This window comes from Panthera leo, chromosome D1 (genome assembly GCF_018350215.1).
Source record: "Panthera leo isolate Ple1 chromosome D1, P.leo_Ple1_pat1.1, whole genome shotgun sequence".
NCBI lineage: Eukaryota > Metazoa > Chordata > Mammalia > Carnivora > Felidae > Panthera > Panthera leo.
In genome coordinates, this window is record NC_056688.1 from 21,607,034 (window position 1) to 21,621,059 (window position 14,026).

General features: G+C 39.9%; 1 long non-coding RNA gene and 1 pseudogene across 1 annotated transcript; one reads left to right on the forward strand and one right to left on the reverse strand.

Annotated features, from left to right (window-relative positions):
- Positions 1–3,679: 3,679 nt before the first annotated feature.
- LOC122199958 lies at positions 3,680–7,441 on the reverse strand. The gene is made up of 2 exons (XR_006193672.1): positions 7,130–7,441; positions 3,680–3,979 (listed from the first exon to the last, which is right to left on the reverse strand). It is a non-coding gene; the product is annotated as an uncharacterized LOC122199958 (long non-coding RNA).
- LOC122199957 lies at positions 6,391–7,043 on the forward strand (annotated as a pseudogene).
- Positions 7,442–14,026: the final 6,585 nt, after the last annotated feature.

The following is a 14,026-nucleotide window of genomic DNA, read 5'->3' on the forward strand; positions in this document are numbered from 1 at the left end:
TGCATTGTGAAACAGATTTCTGGACTTTTTCAACTTGCAGATCTGAAACTCTATATCCATTAAATAACAATTCCACTTTTCTTCTTCCTTGCAACCCCTGGTAACTATGATTTTACTTTATGTTTCTATGAATTTGACTACTTTAGATTTTTATTTAAGTGGAATCATACATTATTTGTCTTTTTGCAACGGACTTCTTTCACTTAGCATAATATCCTCAAGGTTCATCCATTTTGTAGCATGTGATAGTATATCTTTGCTTTTTAGGGAGGAATAATATTCCTATGTATGTACATACCACATTTTGTTTCCTCATGCATTGTCAGTGGACATTTGGCTTGCGTCCATTTCTTGGCTATAGTGAATTAGTGCTGCAAATATCTCTTTAAGATCCTACTTTCAACTCTTTTAGAATAGAAATCCCAAAGGGGATTGCTAGCTCATATGGTAGCTCTATTTTTAATTTTTTGAAGAACCTCCATACTATTTTCCGTAGCAGTCTCACCATTTTACTAACTCACCAATAATGCACAACGGTTGCCATTTTCAATATCCTTACCAACACTTGTTTTCTGTTTTCTTTCATAGTTGCCATCCTAATGGGTATGAGGTGATAGTTCATCATGGTTTTGACTTGCATTTCTGATAATTAGTGATATTGAGCATCTTTTCATTTGCTTGCAGGCCATTTATATATCATCTTTGGAGAAATATCTATTCAAGTCTTTCTTAGTCCATTTGAGCTCCTATCACACAATACCACGGATTGGGTGTCTTATAAACAACAGAAATTTATTTCTTACAATACTGGAGGCTGGAAAATCCAAGATGAAATCACTAGGAGATTTGGTGTCTGGTGGGAGCCTGCTTCCTTGTTTACAGATAGCCAACATCTCACTATAACCTCACATAGTGGAAGGGGCAAAGGAGCTCTCTGGGGTCTCTGGAGTCTCTAAGAGCAGTAATCCCATTTATGAGAGTTTCCTCATGACCTAATCACTCCCCCAAAGCTCCACCTCCAAAGATAATCACACTGGATTAGGTTTTAACACATGAATTTGGGGGACACACAAACATTCAGTCCACAGAAAAGTCTTTTGCCCATTTTTTAATCAGGTTATTTGTTTTTATTGTTGTTGAGTTGTAGGCATTCTGCATATATTCTGAGACACTACCTGTTTGTCAGGTATCTAATTTGCAAATATTTTCTCCCATTCTATAGTTTGTTTTTTGACTCTATTGATTGTGTCCTTTGATTCAAACAATTTGCAAGTTTGACATAGTCCCATTTGTCTATTTTTTGCTTTCATGGCCTCTTTACTCCCACATCCAGAGATATTGATTGTGTCGCCTAGGTGAAATGCATAACAATGCCTGTGTCATAAATGGATGCTGGATAATGGGCATTTCTATTCCCTATCCACCTCCCTTTGTTTCTCTCAAGAAACCCAAGCCACACAAACATAAATAAACATAAATTGATGATAGATGAGGATGATGATAGATAGATAGATATCATTTATCTATATTTTTTATATTTAAGATAGATATTTTAGATTGTAACTTAGAAATTACACAACCCATATTAAAGAGAACATGGGTCATGTGGAAACTGAGATTTTTTTATTCTCTTCCCTGTCTGTCCTGTTTGTTACTACACTTCCCAAGGATGGTTCTTAATCTACCCACTGCCTCTTTCTTCAACCACAAATAGGGAGAAGTTTTACTTCTCTGTCCGTTTCTGGAAGATGACAGTGGAAAATCGGAAGCTCTCCTTCACTACCCACTCCCTTCCTGCCATATCATTCCTTTGGCCCATCTCTGTTTCAGAAATTCAGGCAGAAAACCGTCTAAAAGTGTCAGCTGTCCTAGAAAGGAGGCCATACACACTCACTGATGCCAAAATGCAAGGGCAGCAGAGACAGCCTACTGTTAATCTGCCTGGGAGTCCAGGGGAACCTTTGAGAGGAAGGAGTTTTTCCCTTAATGTTTACTTATTTATTGTGAGAAAGAGAGCACACGCACGAGTGGAGTGAGGAATGGGGGGAAGGAGGAGAGAGAGAGAGAGAGAGAGAGAGAGAGAGAGAGAGAATCCCAAGCAGGCTCCAGGTTATCAGCACAGAGCCCAAAGTGGAGCTCAATCCCATGAACATGAGATCATGACCTGAGCCGAAACTAAGAGTCAGATGCTTACCTGACTGAACCACCCAAATGCCCCAGGAAGGAGCTTTTAGACCAAGAAACGGCTGGAATATTTAGCTGACCTAGGGCAAACAGCAAAGTGCTAGCTCCTGTCATGTTCTGTACGATTATGGCCCAGCAGTTTCCAACCATGAAAGCAGATTCGTGAGAGAGGTACAGATGAAAAACTCAGGAAAGTAGATAAAGAGATAAAGAAATGGCTTCTAGAGACTTCTGGCTTCTCCATTGGAGCTGACATAGGCTACTTCACTAGGCAAACTGAGAGGGCAACTGCCACATAATATCCTGTTTCCCAATGATTTTCTCTCCCTCTCTTTTTTTGTATATACAATCACCCTCAAATAGCAAGTGATCCTTAGCTGTCCTCATGTATTTAAGAAACAGTAACAAGTGGACTGAACAATCATCAGACCAGACTTGTCAACTAGTGGACTTCACTTTAGAGAAAGGGCAAACTGTGTGGGCCACTTTATTTGGGGCCAGCCATTCAACAGGATTCATAGTTCATTATTCTTAGGTTCATTTCATGAGCCAAGAGCCCAAGAGTCCCCTAATCTCAGGGGGTCAAGTTGGACGTCCATAATAAGGCTGGCTGGAAACATTCTTAGACTCCAGCAATAGAAACAGTCTGTAGATCCCACCATTGAGTACATAGTCCTAAACGTCATCCTCCTTTTTTCAGTACAGAGCCATGCCCACCCTATTCTGAAGGTCTTGTTGACCCCACTCCAGATTTCTCTGGTTCAAACTCTCTAAAGTCAACCCCTTTTCTTCTGACGGGTTGATTAGGGGAAGAAGAATTGCAAAATTTCAATATCTAAACAGAATGGTGGGGCGCCTGGGTGGCTCAGTTGGTTAAGCGTCCGACTTCAGCTCAGGTCATGATCTCACGGTTCCTGAGTTCAAGCCGCAGGTCAGGCTCTGTGCTGACAGCTCAGAGCCTGGAACCAGCTTCGGATTCTGTGTCTCCCTCTCTCTCTGCCCCTCCCCCACTCGTGCGCTGTCTCTCAAAAATAAATAAATGCTAAAAATTTTTTTAACAGAATGGTGAACAGAATCAGTTAAGATTTAAATAAAATTTTCCACATTACCATAAATTGAAACCTACTTAATATCTCTGAGCCTCAGTTACCTTAATTGTTAATAATATTCCCTACTTCAGCCTTGAGGGATTGAGAAACTCATGAAATGGGTTCTTTTCTGTACTTATTATGGGTAAACTCGAAAATTAGTGTCATGGCACATGACATATTTTTCTTAAATAATCAGGGAAACATGAAAAATAAATAACAATAATCTTGTAGCCTAGCTCTGTGTTTCAAGATTGCAATGTATTATGCAAATTATATTTGTAAAGGCATATGAGGCAGGTATTGTTTGCATTGTACAAATTAATACACAGAAGTTTACAAAGATGAACATACTTTGACCAAACCCGCATGGCTAGTAGCAGGTAGAAAAGTGATGCACACACATATTTAAACTGATTCAAAAAATCACGTTCTCTTTAACGTTAAATTATAACAATGACTAGAAATTTGTGGTCACAAATCTAGATGAGCTCCAGGTTAAAATGAAAATTGTCAGAGAAATACAAATCTTGCAGCAGCAGCATGCAGTGAGAACCATATAGGCTCTGTAATCAGACTGACTTTCATCCAAACTCTGATGTTTTCATTTACTGCAAAAACAAGGAGATGCTCCACTGGGTTCTTCTGAGAGTGAAAGACTTGCCAGTGCGAATCACCGCAGGGATAAATGGATCCTGAAAAACAGCCTGTAAGAAGAGGGATATACATGGGGAAAAGGAGACGATCTGGCTTTTCTTTCTCAGTCTAACCTTTGAGAGGTAGACAAGCCCAAATGTGATCTTGGACAGTGAGGGTAAAGGATGGCGTTTTAAATGGAGGTTTTATTAATATTTAGGTATGGCAAAGCCAACAGGTCAGGGAATGACTGACTTTGAAAAGATAACTTGTGAGAAAATATTTGTAAAAGACAAATCTGATAAAGGACTGTTATCCAAACACAAACTCTTAAAGCTACACAGTAAGAAAAAGAACTACCTTATTTAAAAATGGGCCGAAGACCTGAACAGACACCTCACCAAAGAAGATATAGGGATGGCAAATAAGCATATGAAAAGATGCCCCACATCATATGTCATCAGGGAAACACAAATCAAAACAATGAGATACTACTACATACCTATTAGAGTGACGTAAATCAAGAACACTGACAATAGCACATGGTGGGGTAGATGTAGAGCAAAGGGAACTCTTATTCATTGCTAGTGGGAACGGAAAATGGTGTAGACACTTTGGAAGAAGTTTAGCCGTTTCTCACAAAACTAAACATACGTTTACCATACAATCCAGCGATTGTGCTCCTTGGTGCTTAACCAAAGGAGCTGAAAAACCTACAGATGGATGTTCATTGCAGCTGTATTCATAATTGCCAAAACTTAGAGGCAACCAAGATGTCCTTCAGTTTGTGAATGGATGAATAAGCTGTGGTTCATCCAGACAGTGGAATATGATTCAGTGCTAAAAAGTAATGAGCTATCAAATCATGAAAAGACATGGAAGATGGGGCACCTGGGTGGCTCAGTCAGTTAAGCATCCGACTTCCGCTCAGGTCATGATCTCACAGCTCATGAGTTCGAGCCCCACGTCAGGCTCCATGCAGACACTCCAAGCCTGGAGCCTGCTTCAGATTCTGTGTCTCCCTCTCTCTGCCCTCCCCTGCTTGTACTCTGTCTCTCTCTCTCACACACACACACAAATAAATGAACATTTAAAAATATTTTTTTAAAGATAAATAACTTTAAAAAAAGACATGAAGAAACTTAAATACATATTACTAAGTAAAGGAAGCCAACTCTATGACAACCTGGAAAAGGCAAAACTATGCAGACAGCAGAGAAGTTAATGGTTGTCAGAGCCTCTGGGGGAGAGAGGGATTGACAAGTGAAACACAGGGCTTTTAGGGCAAAGAAACTACTCTGTGTGACACTGTAATGTTTATACATATAACAGATACATGTCATCATACATTTGTCCAAACCCATCAAATGACAACACCAAGAGAGGTGTAATGTAATTACACTAATGTAACCTATGGACTTCGGGTCATGATGATGTATAACTGTATGTTCGTCAATTATATCAAATGTACAACTCTAATGGAGAATGTTGATAATGGAAGAGGCTGTGTATGTGGGAGGCAAGAGACATGTGGGAAATCTCTGTACTTCTGCTCAATTTGCTGTGAGCCTAAAACTGCTCTAAAGAAAATATAAAACTCATACATGATATGCACTAAACATATTAATGAAAAACTAAAGGATGTGAAGAGTGTAATACGTAACAATACAAAGAGACTCTCCCCCACTCATGCTCTCTCTCTCTCTCTCAAAAAAAAAATATTTAATAATAATAGTGCCAAACTTTCTCACACTTTTTTTTAAATTTTTTTATAATGTTTATTGTTGAAAGAGACAGAGTGTGAGTGGGGAAGAGTCAGAGAGAGAGAGGGAGACACAGAATCCGAAGTAGGCTCCAGGCTCTGAGCTGTCAGCACAGAGCCCCATGTGGGGGCTGGAACCCACAAGCTGTGAGATCATGACCTGAGCTGAAGTCAGATGCTTAACCAACAGAGCCACCTAGGCGCACCTCTCACACTCTAAAAAACTGAAGAGGAGGGAACACTCCCAAACTCGCTTACGAGGCCAGGATTACCCTGATACAAAATCTGATGAGGACACCACTAAAAAGGACAACTACAAGCCAATATCCCTTATGTAAATAAATGCAAGATTACCAACTTCAGCAAACTGAATTCAACAGCACATTTAGGGAATTATATGCCATGATTACGTAGGTTTTATCACTGGGGTAGAAGGATGGTTTCACAGACACAAATCAATAAATGTGACACAGCACATCAATAGAACGAAAGATTAAAATTGTATGATCATCTCAATTAGATGTAGAAAAGCAGGCAACAAAATACTACATCCTTTCATGATAAAAACGAAACTGTCAAACACAGTTCTAAACATGTTTATGTGTTTTAACAAATGAGGCACATGGTTTTTCTTTTTCTGATTCTTGAAGAAGCAACTCATCCTGGCATTTTAAGCTATCAAGGATTTGGCTCTTCCTTCGCTGCGTCCTCCGCCCGGCCATGGTGCAGGCCTCGTACGTGGACAAGTCGGCCGACGACCCGAGGCTGTCCCACCGCAGCGAGCCCTGCAGCCTGGTCCGCCTGGAGCACCTGCGCCTGCTAGGGGTTATTTACTGGAAGCTTGATGCTGACAAATACGAGAATGGTCGGGAGTTAGAAAAGATCCGAAAACAGGGAAACCATTCCTGGGTGGACACAACAACCATATGCAAGGATAAACTACCAAATTATGAAGAAAAGGTCAAGATGTTCTAGGAGAAGCACCTGCACCTGGACGACGAGATCCGCTACATCTTGGCACCGGCTACTTTGATGTCACAGACAGAGAGGACAAGTGGACCCGCATCTTCATGGAAAAAGGAGACATGATCACCCTTCCCGCGGGGATCTATCACGGTTCACTCTGGATGAAAACAACTACATGAAAGCCTTGCGGCTGTTTGTGAGAGAACCGGTGTGGACGGCCGTACAATGGGCCGGCCGACCATTTCTAGGCTCCGGGGCAGTACATGGAATTTTTGGCACAGACAGGGTAGCGGCGCCCTGGGGCCTCGCTCACCCTTCGCCCTTGGGAATGTCCTGAACATGATCCCGGCAGAGAACTTGTCGTAGACGGGGGGGCCACGAGAGCTTTCCTCTGCCAGGTTATTTGATCCAAGGGTGTTCTGATGAAAAGAGCTTTTAAAACAAGTGATTTTTATGTTAGCAGCTCTGGGAATGTGGACAGATCACACTTTACCTAATTCGAGATCCGCGGCCAGCAGCCATGCGTCAGCGCGCACGTTCGATTTTAACGCAAACGAGAGCATCTGCCAAACGTGCCTGCGGAGCTGCTCAGCCCAGACCTGGTGCTTGGACGGTGAGCAGCTGTCGGCCGATGCCACGCCTGCCTTGTAAGCAGGTGTCACAGTGGATGACACACTGGCCAGCTAGAGGACGTTTTTCTCCCAGAACTGGGTGGAGACCGGTCGGGGGTCAAGCTCTCACATTAGTGGGGGACACTCGGGATTCCTTGTGTACTTTCTTGTTGGAAACAAAGTAGTTGCCTTAACTGTGTACTCTGGGCTTAGAGTCCTTATTCAGGAACATATTGGTCAGTAAAACCACCGTTCAGATACAAAAAGAAAAAAAAAAGCTATCAAGGGTTCTAACCTCATCACAGCATCAACCAGAGACAAAGGTGATGCAATAATGGAGTGAGGACAGGATCAGGGGACAAAGTGTTATTACTCTAGATGCAGGGCTTTGACCCATAGTGTCTCATCCAGGGCCAGAGATGCCTCTGCCCTCACTCTCCGCAGCCATACCTTTTCCCATCCCTCTTTGCGATTGGCTCCCTTCTTTTAACCCTTGGAATGTTCTCTGCCCCATCCTATTCTAAGCTGTTTCCATTGAACAAATAATAATTCTTAAAAACCCTTTATACTACTTTAAAAGGAGCACTACATATATTTATAGATATAAAGATGTATGTGTTTGAATATGTGAGGATTCATAAGGAATTAGTGACAATTGTTACTTCCAACATGGAGAATTCAGGGACAGAACGGAAGGGAGGAAGACATATTTTCACTGCATAACCTCCACTTACATTGTTCAATTTTTTACCATGTGCAAGTATTATTTAGTCATAATATATTTTAATAATACTTAATTACTGCTTTTTAATTTTTTTTACTTTTATTTATTATTGAGAGACAGAGAGAGACAGAGCATGAGCATGGGAGTTACACAGAGAGAGAAAGACACAGAATCGGAAGCAGGCTCCAGGCTCTGAGCTGTCAGCACAGAGCCCGACGCGGGGCTCGAACTCACGAACCGTGAGATCATGACCTGAGCCGAAGTCGGACGCTTAACCGACTGAGCCACCCAGGTGCCCCAATACTTAATTACTTTTTAAATGAAAGTGAGAGGAGAGTCCATCTTTCTCGTGACCAAGCAGAGTCCTAAGAGGATGAAGTGACTTGCTCCAGGTCATGCAAAAATTAGAGAAGGTGCTGATAAGTAGATGAAGGAGCTCCAGCAGGGAAGGAACTGAGATTTTTTTTTTAATTTTGTTTCATGTTTATTTATTTTTGACAGAGAGAGAGACAGAGCATGAGCAAGGGAGGGGCAGAGAGAGAGGGAGACACAGAATCCGAAGCAGGCTCCAGGCTCCGAGCTGTCAGCACAGAGCCCGACATGGGGCTCGAACTCACGAACCGTGAGATCATGACCTGAGCCGAAGTCAGACGCTTAACCGACTGAGCCACCCAGGCGCCCCAGGAACTAAGATTTATTAAGTGCCTGGCCTTCGATTCTCTCAAAATCCCCACAAAGTCAAGGTCATTGTCGCACTTTTAAATTAAAATAGAGAAACTAATATTTAGAGACACTAAGTAATTTGCTCATTGTCACACAACTAGTAAGCACTGAGCAAAAATACAAAACCAGCCCCACTACATACCTCACAAATTGCTATTTCCTCCATTAACCACGGAATGTGGCCTCTTCACCTCAGCTGCCTGACACACATCCCTCAGGTCTCCTGAACTCAATTTTCTTTCCCTATTCCATACTGACTAAAGCACAATCGTTCCAACACTCTCGATTTCATAACTTCATCCCCTCCGATCTGGGACATACTAAACAAAACTAAACTCACAAACAAACGAAGCAAACAGAACTACTCACCCTTGGGGCGCCTGGGTGGCTCAGTCGGTTAAGCATCCGACTTTGGCTCAGGTCATGAGCTCAAGGCTGGTGGGTTCCAGCCCAACATCGGATTCTGTGCTGATAGCTCAGAGCCTGGAACCTGCTTCGGATTCTGTATCTCCCTCTCTCTCTCTGTCCCTTCCTCACTCACGCTCTGTCTCTCCATCTCTTAAGAAATAAATAAACATTAGGAAAAAAAAGAAAGACAAGAACTACTTATCCAAACTTACCTTTTTCCCAAAAGAACCCTCCTGAATGAAGGTCATAAGACAAAGTGTCTTCCCAACATTTAACATGTTAGTACTTTTCCAATGAACCTTCCTTTATTACTAATAAGTCATTGAGATCAAAGGTTCTTATGTATTCTATACCTCTTTTTACTCAATGTTGTGGATTTATACCCCAGTCTTGAGGTGAATTATCACTTTCTCTCATAAACCTATATGAAAAAATTCATGCAATCTGTAATGCCTTAAAAATTCGATGAAAATTGCCTCTTCTGATAAGCTGCTTATGCTGTCTTGATAACTAACTAGATGCCCCAAATTATCTATTCTTCCTTTAGAACTTACAGACCCTTAGTTGATTATCCTAAGCCACAGATTTCTCCATCATAGTTAAAACACCCAAGCTAATCCTTTTTTTTTTTTTAACATTTATTTATTGTTGACAGAGTGTGAGCAGGGGAGAGGCAGAGAGAAAGGGAGACAAAGAACCTGAAGCAGGCTCCAGGCTCTGAGCTGTTGGCACAGAGCCTGACATGGGGCTCCAACCCTACGAACTTTGAGATCATTACCTGAGCCAAAGTTGGACACTCAACCGACCGAGCCACCCAGCACCCCTCCTTTTTGTAAAAAGTTCTAAATTCTGACTCTTAGTCTTGTATAAAACTTTCCACCAGCGTTTTTATAACCCTTATAACTACAGAAGTCCCAGTCACTAGGCTGGGCCCCTAGGTTTCCACTAATAATCTCAGGAATCACCATGCTTTACATGCTTTCTGGGACCTACATACTTACCACCCACACACCACAGTCTTAACATGCTTCTCTTGTCATTTGGCCAATAACAACTTCAGTAAATTTTTCACCTCCTAAGCTTTAATATTAAAGATAAGAAAGTATCAGAGAAAATCTTCAGAGACAACCACAAAACAAGGAATAATATGGCAATAAATACATACCTATCAATAATTACTTTGAATGTAAGTGGACTAAATGCTCCAATCAAAAAACATAGGGTAACAGAATGGATAAAAAAAAAAAAAAGACTCACTATATACTGTCTACAAAAGACCCATTTTAAACCTAAAGACACCTGCAGATTGAAAGTCAGAGGATGGAGAAACATTTGTCATGCAAATGAATGTCAAAAGAAAGCTAGAGTAGCAACAAGTACATTGGACAAAATAGACTTTAAAATAAAGACTGTAGCAAGAGACAAAGAAAAACACTATATAATAATAATAAAAGGAGCAACCCAACAAAACATATACAATTGTAAATATTTGTGCACCCAACACAGGAGTACCTAAATACATAAGATGGTTAATAACAATCATAAAGGGACTAACTGATAATAATACAATAATAGTAGGGGACACTTACATCAAAGTTCAGATTAACTAAACAGAACACCAACAAGGAAGCAATGCCTTTGCATGACACACTGGACCAGATAGGTTTAACACATATATTCAAAACATTCCATCCTAAAACAGCAGAATACACATTCTGTTCAAGTGTACATGGGACATTCTCCAGAATAGATCACATATTAGCCCACAAAACAAACTTGAACAAATCAAGAAGATTTGAAATCATATCATTCACCTTTTGGGACCACAACACTATGAAACTAGAAGTTCACCACAAGAAAAAACCTAGAAAGACCACAAATACATGAAAGTTAAATAACATGCTGCTAAACAATGAATGGTTCAAACAGGAAAGCTAAGAAGAAATTAAAAAGTACATAGAAACAAGTGAAAATGAGAACACCATGGTTAAAAATTCTGGGAAGCAAGTAAAAGCTCAAATAAACAACATAACCTTGCATCTAAAGCAGCTAGAAAAAGAAAAAAAACCTGAAACCATCAGAAAGAAGGAAATAATAAAGAATAGAGCAGAAATAAATGACAGAGACACTAAGAAATATAATAGAACAGATCAATGAAGCCAGGAGCTGATTCTTTGAAAAGAACCAAAAAATTGATAAACCTCTAGCCAGCCTTATCAAGAAAAAAAGAGAAAGGATTCATATAAATAAAACCACAAAGGAGAGAGGAGAAATAACAAACACCACAGAAATACAAACAATCATAAGAGAATGTTATGAACAACTGCATGCAAACAAATTGGGCAACCTAGAAAACATGGATAAATTCCTAGAAACATATCTACCAAAGCTCAAACAAGAGGAAATAGAAAACTTGAACTGACCCATAACCAGCAAAGAAATTGAATCAGTAATCAAAAAACTCCCAACAAACAAGTCCAGGACCAGTTGGCTTCACAGGAGAATTCTACCAAACATGTAAAGAAGAATTAATACCTATTCTTCTTAAACTGGTCCAAAAAATAGGAAAGTAAGGGAAATTTCCAAATTCCTGATTCTATGAGGCCAACATTACCCTGACACCAACACCAGATAAAGACACCACTAAAAAAGAGAACTACAGGCCAATGTCCCTGATAAACATAGATGCAAAAACTCTCAATAAAATAGTAGCAAACCAAATTCAATGATCCATTTTTTTTTTAATTCACCACGATCAAATAGGATTTATTCCTGTGTTGCAAAGGTGGTTCAACATTTGCAAATCAATCAGTGTGATACATCACATCAATAAGAGAATAGGTAAGGACCATACAATCATCCCATCAAATGCAGAAAAAGCATTTGACAAAGTTCAACATCCATTCCTGATAAAAACCTTCAACAAAATGGGGTTAGAGGGAACATACCTCAACATAATAAAAGCCATCTGTGTAAAACCCAGAGCTTACGTCATTTTTAATGGAGGAAAACTGAGATTTTTACTCCTAAAGCCAGAAACACGACATGGATGTCCACTCTCACCATTTTTATTGAACTTAGTACTGAAGGTCCTAGCCACAGCAATCAGACAACAGAAAGAAATAAAAGGACTCCAAATTGTGAAGGAAAAAGTAAAACTTTCACTATTTGCAGATGACTTAATACTGTATGTAGAAAACCCTAAAGACTCCACCAAAGAAGACTGCTAGCACTGATAAATTCAGTACAGTCGCATGATACAAAATTAATGTAAAGAAATCTGTTGCGTTTCTATACACCAATAATCAAGCAGCAGAAAGAGAAATCAAGGAATTGATCCCATTTACACTTGCACCAAAAACCATAAGATACCTAGGAATAAGCCTAACCAAAGAGGTAAAAGATCTGTACTCTGAAAACTATAGAACACTTATGAAAGAAATTCAAGACAACACAAAGAAATGGAAAGACATTCCCTGCTCATGGATTGAAGAACAAATATCGTTAAAATGTCTATATTTTATTTATAGCAATTTATACCTTTAATGCAATCTCCATCAAAATTCAAACAGCATTTTTCACAGAAGTAGAACAAACAGTCTTAAAATTTGTATGAAACTACAAAAGACCCCTAATAGCCAAAGCAATCTTGAAACGAAAAGCAAAGCTGGAGGCATCACAATTCTGGACTTTGAATTATATTACAAAGCTATAGTAATCAAAACAGTATGGTACTGGCACAAAAATAGACACATAGATCAATGGAACAGGATGGAATTTCCAGAAATAAACTGACAATTATATGGTCAATTAATCTTTGACAAAACAGTAAAGGATATCCAATGGGAAAAAGACAATGTTTTCAACAAATGGTGTTGGGAAAACTGGATGGCAATGTTCAAAAGAATGAAATGGCCTACTTTCCTACACCATAAACAAAAAGAAATTCAAAATGGGTGAAAGACCTAAATGTGAGACCTGAAACCATCAAAATCCTAGAAGAGAACAGAAAGTAACTTCTTTGACATTGACAGTAGCAACTTCTTTTTAGATATATCTCCTGAGACAAGGGAGACAAAAGGAAAAATAAACTATTGGGACTACATCAAAATAAAAAGATTCTGCACAGCAAAGGAAACTAGCAAAACTAAAAGGCAACCTATGAAATGGGAGAAGACACTTGCAAATGACATATCTGGTAAAGGATTAGTATCCAAAATATATAAAGAGGTGCGTCTGGGTGACTCAGTTGGTTAAGTGTCTGACTCTTGATTTTGGCTCAGGTCATGATCTCATGGTTCATGAGATTGAGTCCTGCATCAGGCTGTGTGTTGATAGCATGGAGCTTGCTTGGGATTCTCTCTTTATGTCCCTCTCCTGCTCTTGCTTTCTCTTTCTATCTCCCCCTCAAAATAAATAAATAAACCTAAAAATGTGTATGTAAAGAATTTATCAAGCTCAATACCCAAAAAAACAAAAATTCAATTAAAAAATGACATGACAGAAGACATGAGCAGACATTTCTCCAAAGAAAACATACAGATGGCCAAGGACACAAAGATGCTCATCATCACTTCTCATCAGGGAAATGCAAATCAAAACTACAACAAGAGGGGAGCCTGGGTGGCTCAGTTGGTTAAGTGTCTCACTCTTGATTTTGGCTCAGGTCATGTGAGATCAAGTCCCACATCAGCCCTGCACTGAGAGTGCAGAGCCTGCTTGGGATTCTCTCTGTCCCTCTCTCTCTCTTTCTCTCTTTTTCAAAATAAATAAACTTTTAAAAATACAATGACCTCACACCTTTCAGAATGGTTAAAATCAACAACACAACAAACAACAGGTGTTGGCAAGGATGCAGAGAAAGGGGAACACTCTTAGACTATTGGTGGAAATGCAAACTGGTGCCAACATTCTGGGAAACAGT